General features: G+C 30.7%; 1 protein-coding gene across 2 annotated transcripts in view; it reads right to left on the bottom strand.

The window, feature by feature from the left end:
• The window catches only part of LOC114334818 (uncharacterized), a 905,910-nt gene that overhangs the window by 495,191 nt on the left and 395,030 nt on the right, over positions 1-15,689 (bottom strand). For both annotated transcript variants that reach the window (XM_050662384.1, XM_050662383.1), the window contains exon 2: positions 15,517-15,547. The gene's annotated coding sequence lies outside the window, so the exon portion shown is untranslated. The remainder of the gene's footprint in view (positions 1-15,516; positions 15,548-15,689) is intronic.

The raw sequence follows: 15,689 nt of genomic DNA, 5'->3' as shown, positions 1-15,689 counted from the left end.
TATGAAAAGTTGTTTGAAATTAAAAACTATGTTTAACTATACAATTACATCATTCTAATCGAAAAAAAAATTCAATTTTTTCTCAAATTAGGGATACTCATAATCATTTTATTACAATTATGATAACTATTTTATTATCACTTTTACGAAAAAAGATATTCTTCATAAAATGCTCTCCCTGGTCTAAAATCTAAGATACAACCATCAGATATCAAACTTTTTAATTTTATACGAGGTATGTAAAAAATATGAATTTTTCTTAAGAGTAAGTGCCTTTTATATTCACAATATTTTAATTAGAAGGATGTAATTGAATACTAAAACAAATTTTTTAATTCCAAACAACTTTTCTTTTCAACAGTTTTCGATATTGTGAAATGTAAAGGTACCTACTTTACTCTTGAGTGAAATTTATATTTTTTGACATACCTCGTATAATATTAATTAAATTTGATATTTGATGATTGCATCTTAGATTATATACGATGCAGAGTATTTTATAAAGAATAACTTTTTTTCGTAAAACTGACAATAAAAAAGTTATCAAAGGTTCCAAGTTACGCAGACATACTGTATAAGAGCTAAAAAAATTTTTTGCTGAACATTTATTATTGTTGAAGCTTAATATTAAATGTATTTTAGGTAAGTTTTACAGAAAAAAGTTTTGATCACTTTGTATAAACATTTTTTTAGCTCGTAATTTTCGGTTTTTGTATTACATTTTTGATATCTTTCTTAATTTTCTCAAAAAGAAATAGTTTATTTCATTCCTAAAGTAAAATAATTTAGTGCATTTTAAAGATTAAACCCCAAGCTTTTAAAAAGCACTTATAAAACTGTAATAGATCTGTACAAACTTTATATAAACTTTACATAAACTGTATGTACAGTGCTAGTCAAAAGTCCGTACCCCCCCTCGTATCTTTTGAACAGTTATACCTATAATAGTGAAACTTGGAGGGAGGAAATAAACGGACGTAAGCTTCTTAACTACTCATGACAGGTGACGTAATAGTGACAGATGACGTTACAGAGCCACTGTGACCGATAATTTTAAATGGGACATTATGGCAAGTGATACCTCGTTTGAAAGGTATTGAAAATACCTATTCAGTCATACTAATTTTGTTTGAGTTTAAGCTAATTTTGATGAACAAATCAAATAAATATGAAATTGTAGTTTCGCATTTAATTAATAAAAATTCAAAATTCCGCCTATGATTACTTGTCGAACAGGTTGACGTTGACGTAAAAACTACTAGAAAATTAAAAAACGTAAACTTTTTTGACAAAAAATCCATAGGCGGACATTTGAATTTTTCATAATTAAATTCGAAACTACAATATTATATTTATTTAATTTATTCACCAAAATCAAAATCAACCTAAACCCAAAAAAATAGTATGACTGAATAGGTATTTTAAATACCTTTCAAACGAGGTATCACTTGCCATAAGGTCCTATTTAAAATTATCGGTCACAGTGGCTCTGTAACGTCATCTGTCACTATTACTGTCATAACTAGTTAAGAAGCTTACGTCCGTTTATTTCCTCCCTCCAAATTTGACTATTATAGGTGTAACCGTTCAAAAGATACGATGGGGGGTACGGACTTTAGACTAGCACTGTATAATAAATGCCGTCTTAAATTGGTGGTAATTCTATAAAACTATGAAGATTTCAAAAATTACATTTTTTGAGACGTCATATCATTTGAATTAAATTTTTGAGATTTATTTTTGAATGAAACATCATTTAGTAAGATGCTTGAAAGGTAAGTTGTGCAAAATTGAGTGTTTTTTAGGAAGAATTGTATTGGTTACACATTTTTAAATCATTTTTAAACAAAATTCATGTAAGGCTCATTTTCCGCCCACACCGTACTTATGTCCATACACTTTATTTCTTTTTATTACAACCATAAGATAGCTTAATTATTCTTCTTTCATGTTCAATTTAAAAAATTTCATTTGATTTATTAGTTAAAGAATTACATTAAAATAACTCAATCGTGCACTTCGCCGTACGTTAGTTTACAGTGCGTCAATGTTTGTGAGAAGAGTGACTTTAGCGTTATAAATAAAAAATTATAGAAGATACAGATTTAATTTTAGAAAAATTTTTACATAAGTTTTTTTTGTAAACTTTCTGAATTTTTCAATGGTCAAATCAGTTTTTTTCGAAAATTTATTTTTTCGGAGTTATTTAAAAAACATCTAATTTCGTAGTTCATTTGTTTAATAAATTATGAAGCACCAACTTCTCGAGTAGAACTTTTTGATATGTTGTTTATTAAACATTTCTTAATAAAATTACAAAAAGTTATATCTTGTTTGATTTTTTCCGAAGTGAAAATATATATGCACTCCCCTATATACCCTCTTTTGTTTTATTTCTTCGAAATTCCCTCTACAAGTATTTTCCATTCCTCTCTATTTCGCGCTCTATGTTTGACTTCTCTCCGTCTCAGGCCAATTCTTTCACGATCTCTTGTTACAGTTCTTCTCCAGCTATTATCCGGTCTTCCTCTTCTTTTTCTTCCATCTGGTTGATAGTCCAGCGCCTGTTTTGGTTACATTATTTTGGTCTTTCCTTAATGTATGTCTTATCCATTTCCATTTTCTTTTTTTTTAATCTAGACTATTATTTTCTCTTATTTTGCTCTTCTTCATAGTTGTACGTTTATTATTTTATCAGTCCAGTATATTTTTAGGATTTTTCTCAACAATTTATTTATATTTGTTTGTAATTTTTTGACAGTTGCTTCTTCCTGTCTCCAACATTTTGTGACATACAATAATATACTCTTAATGCAACTGTTAAATATTTCAAAATTTCGTTAATTTTGATATATCAATCCTGTCTCAGGTTATCTTTAAGAGAAAAGGAAAAACGGCGGGATCGTTGGAAAAATATTCCCATGAGATTTTTTTGCATAATCATATTCGTGAGACATCCCAGAATAAGGTTCAAGAAGTCGCCCACGTGAAAAGTGGTCCAATTTTTTTTAAAATTTTTCTAATCAAATTTCAAAAATCAATATTTTCGGCCCGGGCACATTTTTTAGGTTTTTTGGGCCATTCTGGACAAAAATGGTTTCTTATAATTTTTCTCTAAAGTTGCTCGTTTTCAAGTTATAAGCAATTTAAAATTGAAAAAAAAAACGAAAAATGGCGATATTTTAGGCTTAATAACTCGGTTAAAAATTATTATTATGAAATTCACAAAGTGACCAATTCAAAGATTAAAGCCTCCACTACATGATCCTGAAGAAATTTGTGTCATTAATTTATTACTAAGCTGTTGTTTTTAATTATTAACATTGAGCCGTAAGATCGTATTGACGCGGCTGTAAATGTGAGTGCGAGTAAGATGCACCATTGACTGCCGGAATGGCATCTCTCTCGCACTCATCATTGCCGGCCGCCTAATAAGTGCATGACACCCACTATTTTTACTTAAAAATAACAGCTTAGTGATAAAATAATAACAAAAATTTAATAACTTTCTGACTTTCATAATAATAACTTTTAACCGAGATATTAAGCCTTAAAAATCGCCATTTTTTGTTTTTTTTTTAATTTTAAATTGCTGATAACTCAAAAACGAGCAACTTTAGAGAAAAATAATAAGAGACCTATTTTGTTCATAAGGGTCAAAAAAATCTAAAAAAAAATTTGTCCGGGCCAAAAATATTGATTTTTGCAATTTGATTAAAAAAAATTGAAAAAAAATTTTGACCGCTTTTTACGTGGGAGACTTCTTGAACTTTATTCTGGGATGTCTCACGAATATGATTATGCAAAAAAATCTCATGGGAATATTTTTTCCAACGAACCCGCCGGTTTCGCCTTGTCTATAAGGAGTTATATAGAGACATGTTACGCCTTTACTATAATTTTTTCTACAGATCCCAGATATGTAAAGCTGCCTACTTCCTCTAACTGTCCTCCATTTATTTCAATTTTAGTTTCTTAGTTGTTGTTTTTTGTGCTTATCTTAAGGCCTATTATATTGGTGTAATTTGCAAGGTTACCGATATTTTTCTTCTGCAAATGATTGTTATGTCCAGTTACAAGACAAGTATCTCCTAACATCATCATTATCAAAATATGGTCTACAAGTAGGGCTTACAATACCGAGTAAAAATCTCAATACCGGTATTGGGTATTTAAAATTTGAAATACCGGGATCCCGGTATTAAAACCGGTATTAGGAATAAAAAATATACACGTTAAATTTATACTATCTTCAGTTCTTATATCGACTTGTCATTAAATACTATATGAAACCTATTAAATTTTGTTTTTAAATGAGTAGATGTTGTTTATAATATTACATAGAGAGTTGGAATAGATAAATACAAAAAATGTGCAAATAGAAAAACTATATATTAGATTCTAGGATAAGTTTTGCATATAATAGGATAGTACTTTTACTTATGAAATTTGCTATTTGTAAATTAATTTAACTTTAAAATAAATTGATACAAAGATTAACTTACTGTGACATACATTTAATATAGATTACTCTGTATTTAGACTGCTATATGTTTTCAATTATTATAAATAATTCAGAAAATAAGTGAGCCTACTTTATACACCACAATACACAAAAAAATGAAAAATATATCTAAAAATGCAAAAACAATTGTGATTGATAATCTTACGGCTCATTTATAAAATAAAGTAGTCTTATTTTAAAAATTTAAGAATTTTTATAAACTCATTTTATGTATTTGTATAGAAGAAATTTAACAATTTGGTTGTAGAAACTGATATAACCCTTCGCCTTAAATTAACGACATTCACGCTTTTAGAAAGCGCTATACTTGATTTGTATGTGTAATAAACGTGTTTAAATATTTTTTACAATGATATTTGTTGTTTATCTTCAAAAATAATTTCTTGTAATAGCAAAAAATATTTTAGAAGAAAGTTTATTGTGCATCAATTCATTTTTTATAAATTAAGCTAATACCGAAATACCGGTATTTTTATCAAAATACCGGTATCGAATACCGGACAAAAATTGTCCGGGATTCCGGTATTCGGGATCCCGGAATCCCGGTATTGTAAGTCCTATCTACAAGGCGTTCAAAAACGCCAGACAATGATATAGAACTTTGTTTCACAATCGCTTAGCGACCAGGAAACTTTTAGAGCAGTGACAAAGTAACCGTCATGTCAACCGGACGTCATCTCTACCTATTAATTTAAGTGAATGTGTTTTGTTACTGAAAATTAACCCAACATTTTATGATAATAGTGGTAAATTCCAATAGTGCACCGATATAATTAAAATGTTTACACAAAATTGAGGCAGGGGCTTGAACATTGAACAAGTATGTATTGTCATTGGCACACACAGAATTGCTAATTATTTCGCTATTTATATTTAATATACAGGGTGTCCCGAAAAGATTGGTCATAAATTATACAACAGATTCTGGGGTCAAAAATAGGTTGATTGAACCTCACTTACCTATATACAATAGTGCACACAGAAAAAGTTACAGTCCTTTGAAGTTACAAAATGAAAATTGATTTTTTTTTCATATATCGAAAACTCCTACAGGTTTTTTATTGAAAATGGACATGAGGAATTTTTATTACAGCAACACGTTAAAAAAAAATTATAGTGAAATTTGTGCACCCCATAAAAATTTTATGGGGGTTTTGTTCCCTTAAACCCCCCAAACTTTTATGTACGTTCCAATTAAATTATTATTGTGGCACCATTAGTTAAACACAATATTTCTAAAACTTTTTTGCCTCTTAGTACTTTTTTGATAAGCCAGTGTTTATCGAGATATTTTGAATATTTGTCGAATCCACCACCTATTTGTATATGTTTCAGTATGATTATAGACACCTGTTAATAATCTGAAAATTTATTTATAACTTAAATTTTTTGGTATATTTTGAAAAAGAAGCCACATCTCGACAAAAGTTGACTTATCAAAAAAAGACTAAGAGGCAAAAAAGTTTTAAAAACACTGCCTTTAACTAATGGTACCACAATAATAGTTTAATTGGAACGTACACAAACATTTGGGGGGTTTAAAGGAACAAAACCCCCATAAATTTTTTATGTAAATATAGTAAAAAGGAAGCCGCATCTCGATAAAAACTGGCTTATCGAAAAAATACTAAGAGGCAAAAAATTTTTAAAAACGTTGTGTTCAACTAATGGTACCACAATAATGAATTAATTGGAACGTACACAAAAGTTTGGGGGGGTTTAATGGAACAAAATCCCCATAAATTTTTTATGGGGTGGACAAATTTCACTATAATTTTGTTTTAAGGTGATCCTGCCATTAGAATGATACATGCCCGTTTTCAATAAAAAATCTTTGAGAGTTTTCGATATATTGAAAAAAATCGATTTTCATTTTGTAACTTCAAAGGGCTGTAACTTTTTTTATGAGCACATTTGTACCAAGGTAAGTTAGGTTCAACCGAACTATTTTTGACCCCAGAATGTGTGGTATAATTTATGACCATTCTTTTCGGGACACCCTGTATTATTTATTCGGCTTGTTTGTTATATTTAGCGGTAATGACGAAGTTTGCATAATTATAAAACATCACGAATGGATATTTTTGCGACCGGCGTGTATAAATATTTAATAATAGTTTCGAAAATAAATATTTAGCATTTAGAGGAATAGAAGACGGTTGATTTAAAATTCAGGGGCATTTATTATATAGAGGTATTTTAAAGTCAATTTTATGGTACGTATAAAATAATAAAATTCAACCACGTGGCCATGGCTCTGCACTTTTATATCTTCTCTTCTCACTCATAAACTTTGATGTACTGTGAACTTTATCGTACTTCAAATCGTTCTCAAAAATTCATGTCATGTGAATTAAAAAGATATTCTTTCGTTGTTTTATATTTTAAATCACAGTTTAGTTCACCGTTTTCCGTGAGTGGATACAGATTTATCGTTTGACATTTATGCATAAATAATTCTAAGTTCACCTGGCGCGTCCACCAATAATTAGAATTTTTATACATTACAATAATGAGAATTCAATACTAGTCCAGAAAGCCACTGCCCATCCGCTAGGAAAAATATTCTGATTCGGATTTTTTGCACAAGCTTACTCAAAAAGGACCCCTTTTAACAAATTTGCATGTTGCCAGGACCAAAAGTGGGTCAAACATTTTTTAAACGTTTTTTTTTTTAAATTATTTTTTTTGCATGGAACAAAGTTTTTTTTAGGTTATTGGATCATTCCAAACAGAAAAGGTCTTTAGTGACATTTCTCTAAAGTTGATAGTTTTGGCCATTTTGAACCCTCAAAAACTATGTGAAAAACTGAAAATTTAAATGTTGCCAAGATGGGTAGATATTGTTTAAACATAGATTGATGAAATCCCGAAGAGTTTTTTGCAATACAATATTCAAAACTCCTTTGTTTTTTAATTGGTAATCAAGCGTGTACGACACTATTTTCCACCGACAGGATGGTGCAAATGAAAGGAATAAATTCGTTATTTCGTAAATCGTCGACTTTAAGGAAAAATCCCGAAACAGGTCGATTTTTATTTTTAAGTTATGATATTATGGCATATATGGTATAATAGTGACGTCATCCATCTGGGCGCGATGACGTAATAGATAATTTTTTTAAATGAAAATAGGGGTCGTGTGAAAGGTCGCTCATTTGAAAGGTTCTTCAATTCTCTATTCAGTAATATAAACGTTTATATAATTATTTATACAGGGTGTCCTTATAATTCTTTTTTTGTCAAATAATTTAATTTAATAAAAAATTTTTGGACACATTGCATAAATAATTATATAAATGTTTACATTACTGTATAGAAAATTGAAGAACCTTTTAAATGAGCTACCACACGACCCCTATTCACATTTAAAAAAATCATCGATTACGTCATCACGCCCAGACGGATGACGTCACTAGTATACCATATATGCCACAATATCATAACCTAAAAATAAAAATCGACCTGTTTCGGGTTTTTTTCTTAAAGTAGCCGGTTTACGAAATAACGAATTTATTCCTTTCATTTGCACCATACTGTCGGTGGAAAATAGTGTCACGCACGCTTGATTATCAATTAAAAAACAAAGGAGTTTTGAATATTGTATTACAAAAAACTCTTCGGGATTTTATCAATCGATATTTATAGAATATCTACGTACCTTGGTAGCATTCAAATTTTCAGTTTTTCATATAGTTTTTGAGGGTTCAAAATGGGCAATTCCGCAATTTTTCAATTTTTAATCTCTTATATTTCGCAATTTTTCAATTTTTAATCTCTTATATGTCAAAAATTATCAACTTTAGAGAAATGTCACTAAAGACCTTTTCTGTTTGGAATGATCCAAAAACCTAAAAAAACTTTGTTCCATGCAAAAAAAAATATTTTTTGGAAAAAAAAAACGTTTAAAAAATTTTTGACCCACTTTTGGTCCTGGCAACATGCAAATTTGTTAAAAGGGGTCCTTTTTGAGTAAGACTGTGCAAAAAATCCGAATCAGAATATTTGGACCGCGTTATGTAATAGCGGATTAAGCGCCAAAATGTAGTTTTGAGATAAATCGGTTTAAAGATTTTAAATTTCTTTTTGGTACTATTTCTAAAATATAGTATTGACGTGTTTCATATTTAATATATTAATGCAAGTGTAAATAGACTTTGACATTCGTTTAAAAATTTTTTAAAATAATTTATATTTTAAAAGTTATTCGATCAAATGTCGCTTAATTCGTTAATGATTTTTTAAGATATGCATGAGTTAAGATCCGAATACCGGATTAAGAGACATATTTGGCGCTTAATCTGATGTTACCTTACAAAGGATGTCTTTTAATTCGATATCTTAAGCGTTAGTAAATATGTTATGTTCTGTAATAAAGAATTAAACGACTATTCGTGGCGCTTGATTCGTTATTACACTTACAAAGATGCGGATTTTTGTTTATGGCAATGGATTATGTAATTATTGGCGTTTAGTTCGATATTACAAATCCTAGTGTGAGATTTTTTTTATTAAAATAAAAAATGTCGCTTAATACAGGCATTTAAAAACAGCTTTTTTTAACTTTTTTTTACAAAAAACATATTTTTATACATAAATTTGCACCCTAGCCGCAAGATGGCACTAATATGTCGATTTTGGACTTTTGGCGGTTAATCCGTTATTACATAACGCGGTCCATTTTTCCTAGCGGATGCGCTGTGGCTTTCTGGACTATACACATATGAGAAACAATTTAATATACCAAAAGGTCTAATGGTGTTGATAAAAATTTTTTCTAGCGACGTGATGATAGTAGGTTCGTAGCGGCATGTGCCAAATAAATTTAAAAGATTTATTTAGCAGATGCCGCTACGCCCCTACTACCATCACATCAGTTGCAATGTGGGGACTAATAGTGTCGAAAATTTAACTTAAGACAGAGATAGCAACCTATGCATTCTCTGAAGAACCACTAAAAAGTGGTGAAATCGTCGATAAGAGTGCTGGTTGCGCTCTCTGAACTTAGTAAAAATTAAGACAGTTTTGGCTTCTCATTGCAACTGAATAAAAATGGTATACATCTATATTTTATATTAGTATTACTCCTTTAAGCAACATAGGTCCATTTTCCGTTGGAACTTACCACGCTGAACAGACGGGATCGTGAATTGCAAGTTTTAGAATTCCTCTTGTCTTCTTCGCTTCAGCATCCATATGGCTTGCAATTTTAAGAAGCCATGGAGGCGTTACCAGGAAAATGGTACAATAAGTTTTCAATTTAGATAGAAATTAATTCGAAATTTTTCTAAATATTGGAAATATTTTCAAGAAATTAGAAATTAAATTAAATTAAATTAAATTAAATTAAATTAAATAAAATAAAATAAAATAAAATTAAATTAAATTAAATTAAACACAATTAAATTAAATTACATCCAAGAAGGCTTTATACATGGAAAGCACCCGGTGATACCCCAGGGAAAATCATAAGAAACCAAATTGATTTTATTAACATAAGCAAAAGGTTTAGAAATTCTGTCACCTCAACAAAAACATATCCAGGCGCCGATGTCTTCTCAGATCATAGTCTGTTAGTTGCAAATATCAACATAAGACTCAAAATAATTCAAAAGAAAGTAAGACCCAAGATAGATATAAAACTACTGAAAGAAAATAGCATCCAGGAAAAAGTAAAAACAGAGATTAATAAGAATTTTGCGAAAATAGTTGAAGACGCTCCTAGTGGCGTAGAAGAACAATGGAACGAAATGAAGACATCCATCAACACACTTTCGCATGAATATCTTAAATCAAAAAGAGAAAAGAAGCAAGAATGGATGACAGATAAAATATTGCAGATGATGGAAGAGCGAAGGAAATAAAAAGGTAGAAATGACAATGAATACAAAAAGTTGCATAACAGTATACTAAGAGAAATAGAAGGGGCAAAAGAAGCATGGCTGATGGAGAAATGTACAGAAATTGAAACACTACAACGCAAACATGACGATTTCCATATGCACAAAAAGGTTAAAGAAGTACAGAACATCAGAAAACAACGCAATATAGGCATAGTCGTAGACGTCGAAGGTCAAATTTTGACTACAATTGAAGATAAATTAAGAAGATGGAAAGAATATATGCAAGAATTATTCGAAGATGCTGCACGAAGTCCGTATGAAATAGACAATCCCTATGGCCCAGAAATAACAAACGAAGAAGTAACTATGGCCATTAAGCGGATTAAAGATGGGAAATCACCAGGACCTGATGAGGTGCATGGTGAAATTTTAAAGCTATTAGAGGCACAACAAATTACAGCTCTTACGAAGTTATTCAACAACATATACGAGACTGGTTACTTACCAAAAGACTGGCTACTATCAATATTCATTCCACTTCCCAAAAAAGCCAACGCTAGAAAATGTGAAGAACATAGATTAATTAGTTTGATGAGCCATGTACTTAAAGTACTCCTTACTATCATTCACTCGCGCATATACACCAAATTAGAAGAACAGCTGAGTGAAGTTCAATTTGGATTCAGATCAGGACTCGGAACGAGGGAAGCACTTTTCAGCTTGCAAGTTCTAATACAGAGAGCCAGGGATGTCAATTGCGATGTGTACGCATGTTTCATAGATTTCGAGAAGGCATTTGATAAAGTCCCACATGGAAAACTAATCGATATCCTAAAAACATCAGGACTCGATGGTAAGGATATAAGACTCGTTTCAAACTTATATCTCCAACAAAAAGCAACAGTTCGATTCGAAAATGAATTGTCCGAAATCTTCACGGTTGAAAAAGGAGTCAGACAGGGTTGCATACTGTCACCAACATTATTTAACATATACTCTGAAAACATCTTTAGAGAGGCCTTGGACGAATCAGAAGATGGTATTGCAGTAAATGGACAACTTATAAATAATATTAGATATGCAGACGATACAGTATTGCTGGCGGATAGTGCGCAGGGGCTCCAAAGGATCATGGATAATGTTGTAGAAGCATATAACAAATACGGCCTAAAACTAAACTGTAAGAAGACAAAAATAATGATCATTAGTAAAAACACCAACATAAACGCCCAAATTACAGTAAACAATACACCTCTAGAGAGAGTACAGAAAATATGCTACCTGGGCTGCAACATTAAGGATACTTGGGATCATAGCTACGAAATAAAAACTCGTATTGAAAAAGCCAGAAGCTCTTTTAACAGTCTTAAGAAAATTCTCTGCAACTTGTCTTTAAATATCAATATACGCATAAGAATTCTTAGATGTTACGTCTTTAGTGTCCTCCAATACGGAGTTGAAAGCTGCAGCCTGACAGAAGATGCCATAAAACGGTTAGAGGCGTTTGAAATGTGGTGTTACCGACGTATGTTGAGGGTCTCATATATACACCACACAACTAATATAACTATTCTCCAGAGGCTAGGAAAAGACAAAGAAATAATTAACACCGTAAAGAACAGAAAATTGGCTTACTTCGGCCACATTATGCGTAATGAAAAATACCGACTGCTGCAGTTGATTCTACAAGGCAAGATTGAGGGCAGGAGAGGCCCTGGACGTAGACGTATATCCTGGCTGGCCAATCTTAGGAAGTGGACTGGTCTAACGTCAATTGATCTATTTCAAGCTGCCGTAAATAGAATAACATGGGTCAATGTGGTCGCCAACATCTCCAGAAGATAGGCACTTTTAGAAGAAGAAGAAGAAATTAAATTTAAACACAAATTAAACAAGTTACATTATTTGTAACAATAGTCAACAAAACACGCTTGTACATCGTTATTGAGGAATATTTGTACAGAATATTAGAAAACCGGACTAAAGACTTGCCTAGTTTAAGGATTTTAATGGGTAGGAAAATTGATTTACTTTTTATAACTTCCTGAACTTTTTTGCCTGAAATCGGCACAGTTTAAAATAACTGAGAAGTTGACCAAAGCTTTCTTTGTTGTAAAAACACATTTTATCCAAAAAGTAACTGTAGATAACATAAAATCGCAGTGTTTGGGTAATGGCTTTGAATACGCGGACTAAAAATAAAGTCGCTGAAAGTCCGAGCCAGTTTATATTCCCATAAGGTGATTCTGTTCCACCAATATCGTCTGACAGAGATATATTACAGCAGGCAGTCGTCCATGTAAATGACCTTTTTTTCCTGCTGCTGCTCCTGTCCTATTTCTAAATTACGTCAAAAGGTCTGTCTTGGCACGTACTAGACGGACATAAATATTTTTTAGGTTTTAGGTGAACTTTCCATAAAATTGAGAAGTATAAAAGAAAGTAGAGCTTTTTTCGGACCGATAACGTTTATATACTTTTATTCTACTACGAAATGATTAAGGTGGAATCAATAGGAAGTTGTTAAACCGGAAAAGGTTTCGGAGAGTGAATATTTTGTCAAAAATGCTAGAATTTTATCTTCAACTTTAAACTTCGACTGCCTCTATTACTTGTTTCATCAAGAATACATTTTAATCAAATACAACGATGAAAGAAATTTTAAAATGTATTAAAAATATTTTTTTATTTAGTACTTAGTTCTGAGCTTGCTTTCTACTAACCTAGAATATACTAATGGGCGATTAAAATAACTAATACATTCTTTCACGGTTTTTGCTGTAAATTCTAAAGAACCGCTTGGATTGACATGAAATTTGGCATACGCATAGCTAACATGCCAAAGAAAGAAAGTGATATGGTGTCGATGTGTGCTTTTGCCCTGGGGGTGAGGTTCACCCCATCTCGAGGGTAAAAAAATATATGTCCAAGATAAGTCCTGAAATGGATAAACTGACTAATTTTAAGTAACTTTTGTTTTATAGAGTTTTTTCACCAAATCGATACTTTTCGAGTTATTTGCATGTGAATATGTTCATTTTTCAACAAAATAACCACGTTTTTAGACGGTTTTTCGCAAATAACTCAAAACGTAAGCATTTTGTAGAAAAAATATTCTTAGTAAAACTATAGCCTATAAAAAATGAAAAAACCGGTGTATACATTAGGTCCCTATACCTAGCAAAAGTAGAGTTATAGCTAATGAAAAATAGGTTCATATTCGAAAAATTCCAAATAGAATAATTCAATGGGAAATATCCAAATAATGAAGCATTCTTGGGGAAACACATTACAACTTTTTTAAAGTGTTTAAAAATAGTACATTGTTTACCGTGTAGGAAAAGCTTAACATTCCTGGACGACTGTGAAGATTGCTAAGTCGAGGCGCAAGCCGAGACTTAGCAACACAGAGTCTAGGAATGTGGCTTTTCCTACGAGGTAAACATACTATTTTTCCGCAAATCGTTTAAAATTCGACAGATATTGATTGATTTAAAAAAAAACGCGATAATTTTATTCCCAAATAAATGGTGCTTTGAAATTCCTAATAAAATTACTTGGGTTACTATGGAAACGTATTGAGGTTGAATTTTAATTATGTATGTAGAACACTAACAACTGTACGGAAATATCATTTCCTTAGAGTAAGGAAATGACATTTCCTTACAGTAAGGAAGTCCTGACTTTTTCTTCAAGAAATTTTGACAGGAATGTCAAAATTTCCTGGCGATTTGCGGAAAAAGCTTTATTTCTGTTTTTATAAAAAAAATTCTAGCATCAAATATAAGCAAGTTACGCTCAAAATAAAGTTGGTCCCTTTTGTTTTGGCAAAAAAAAACAGGAAGATCACCCCCAATTAGTAACTTAAATGAAATTAATCGTTACCGCTTCACAAGTTATTTTACTTATGTTGTGTTTATATGATCTGTAAGTTTCATCGATTCAAAGTGCTTATTTTTGGAAAAATTTGGTTTTAAAATAAAATTTTTTAAAATTTTAATTTTGAAAAAATGTTGTTCTGAAAAAATGCTTTTTTTTTTCAAAATAACTTAAAAGATTTTAGTGATACCAAAGATTTTAAACAATAAAAAAGATCAGCTTTACTTTTCTGAATATTTTTTATTTATTTTTTTTTTTTGTTTTTCTGTAAGACAAAAATTGGTTAAGATTCGGTGTTTCTAAATTTGCATACACTCATGATAAGTGACTCATTTAAGCTATTTTAACTATAGCTCTTTCAAAAATAAGGACTTTGAACCGATGAAACTTACAGATCATATGATCAATACATACGCGAGTAAAAAACTTGTGAAGTGGTAACAATTAAGTTCATTTGAAATGATAATTAGGGGGTGATTTTCCAAATATTTTCAAAAAAGGGAGCAACTTTACTTTGAGCGTAACTTGTTTACTTTTGATGCTAAACAATTTTTTAAAAAAACAAAAATAAGCATTTTTTAAACACTTTGAAAAAGGTAAAATTACTTTTCCTCAAAAAAGTGCTTCGTTTTTTGGTTATGGCACGTTAAAATTTTCGATTTGGAATTTGACGAATATGAACCAATTTTTCATTAGCTATAACTCTGCTTCTGCTAGGTACAGTGACCTAACATATACACCATGTTTTTCACTTTCTTACGTGCTATATTTTTGATTAAATTTTTTTTTGACCAAATACTTACTTTTTGAGTTATTTTCGAGAAACCGTGTGAAAACGTGGTTAATTTGTAGAAAAATTAACATATTCACTCGCAAATAACTCGAAAAGTATTAACTTGGTGAAAAAACTTTATAGAACAAAAGTTGCTTAGAATTAGTCATTTTATCTATTTCCGGACTTATTTCGAATATATATTTTTCATCCCTAAAAGGGGGTGAAACTGACCCCTAGGGCAAAAGCACACATCGGCACAATATTACTTTTTTTCTTTGACTTGTTATCTAAGTGTATGACAAATTTCATGTCAATACAAGTGGTTATTTAAAATTTAGAGGTTTTGCAATATTTTACCTTTAAAGAAGGTACTAAATAGAACTGAAACACATTGACTGGTCAGTTGGTTGCTTAAACCAGTGCCAATAAAACACAAACACACAAACACATAAAATTAATAAACGGGATATTAAATTATAAGTATTCCCACTTACCTCTAGAGGGCGATTCAATCTGTAACTTAATCTGAAAAAAAAATTGAACAGTTAAAAATGTATATTTATACTTAATTTCATAAATAGTTTTTAGTTTACCTAACAACAAAACCCTGAAAACTGTTGTTTTAAACACTTCCACAAAATTTATTATAATTTATTATCACTAGAGC

This window comes from Diabrotica virgifera, chromosome 9 (genome assembly GCF_917563875.1).
Source record: "Diabrotica virgifera virgifera chromosome 9, PGI_DIABVI_V3a".
Taxonomy (NCBI): Eukaryota; Metazoa; Arthropoda; class Insecta; order Coleoptera; family Chrysomelidae; genus Diabrotica; species Diabrotica virgifera.
Note: the sequence above shows the minus strand (reverse complement) of the source record. Positions and strands in the feature narration are given on the sequence as shown.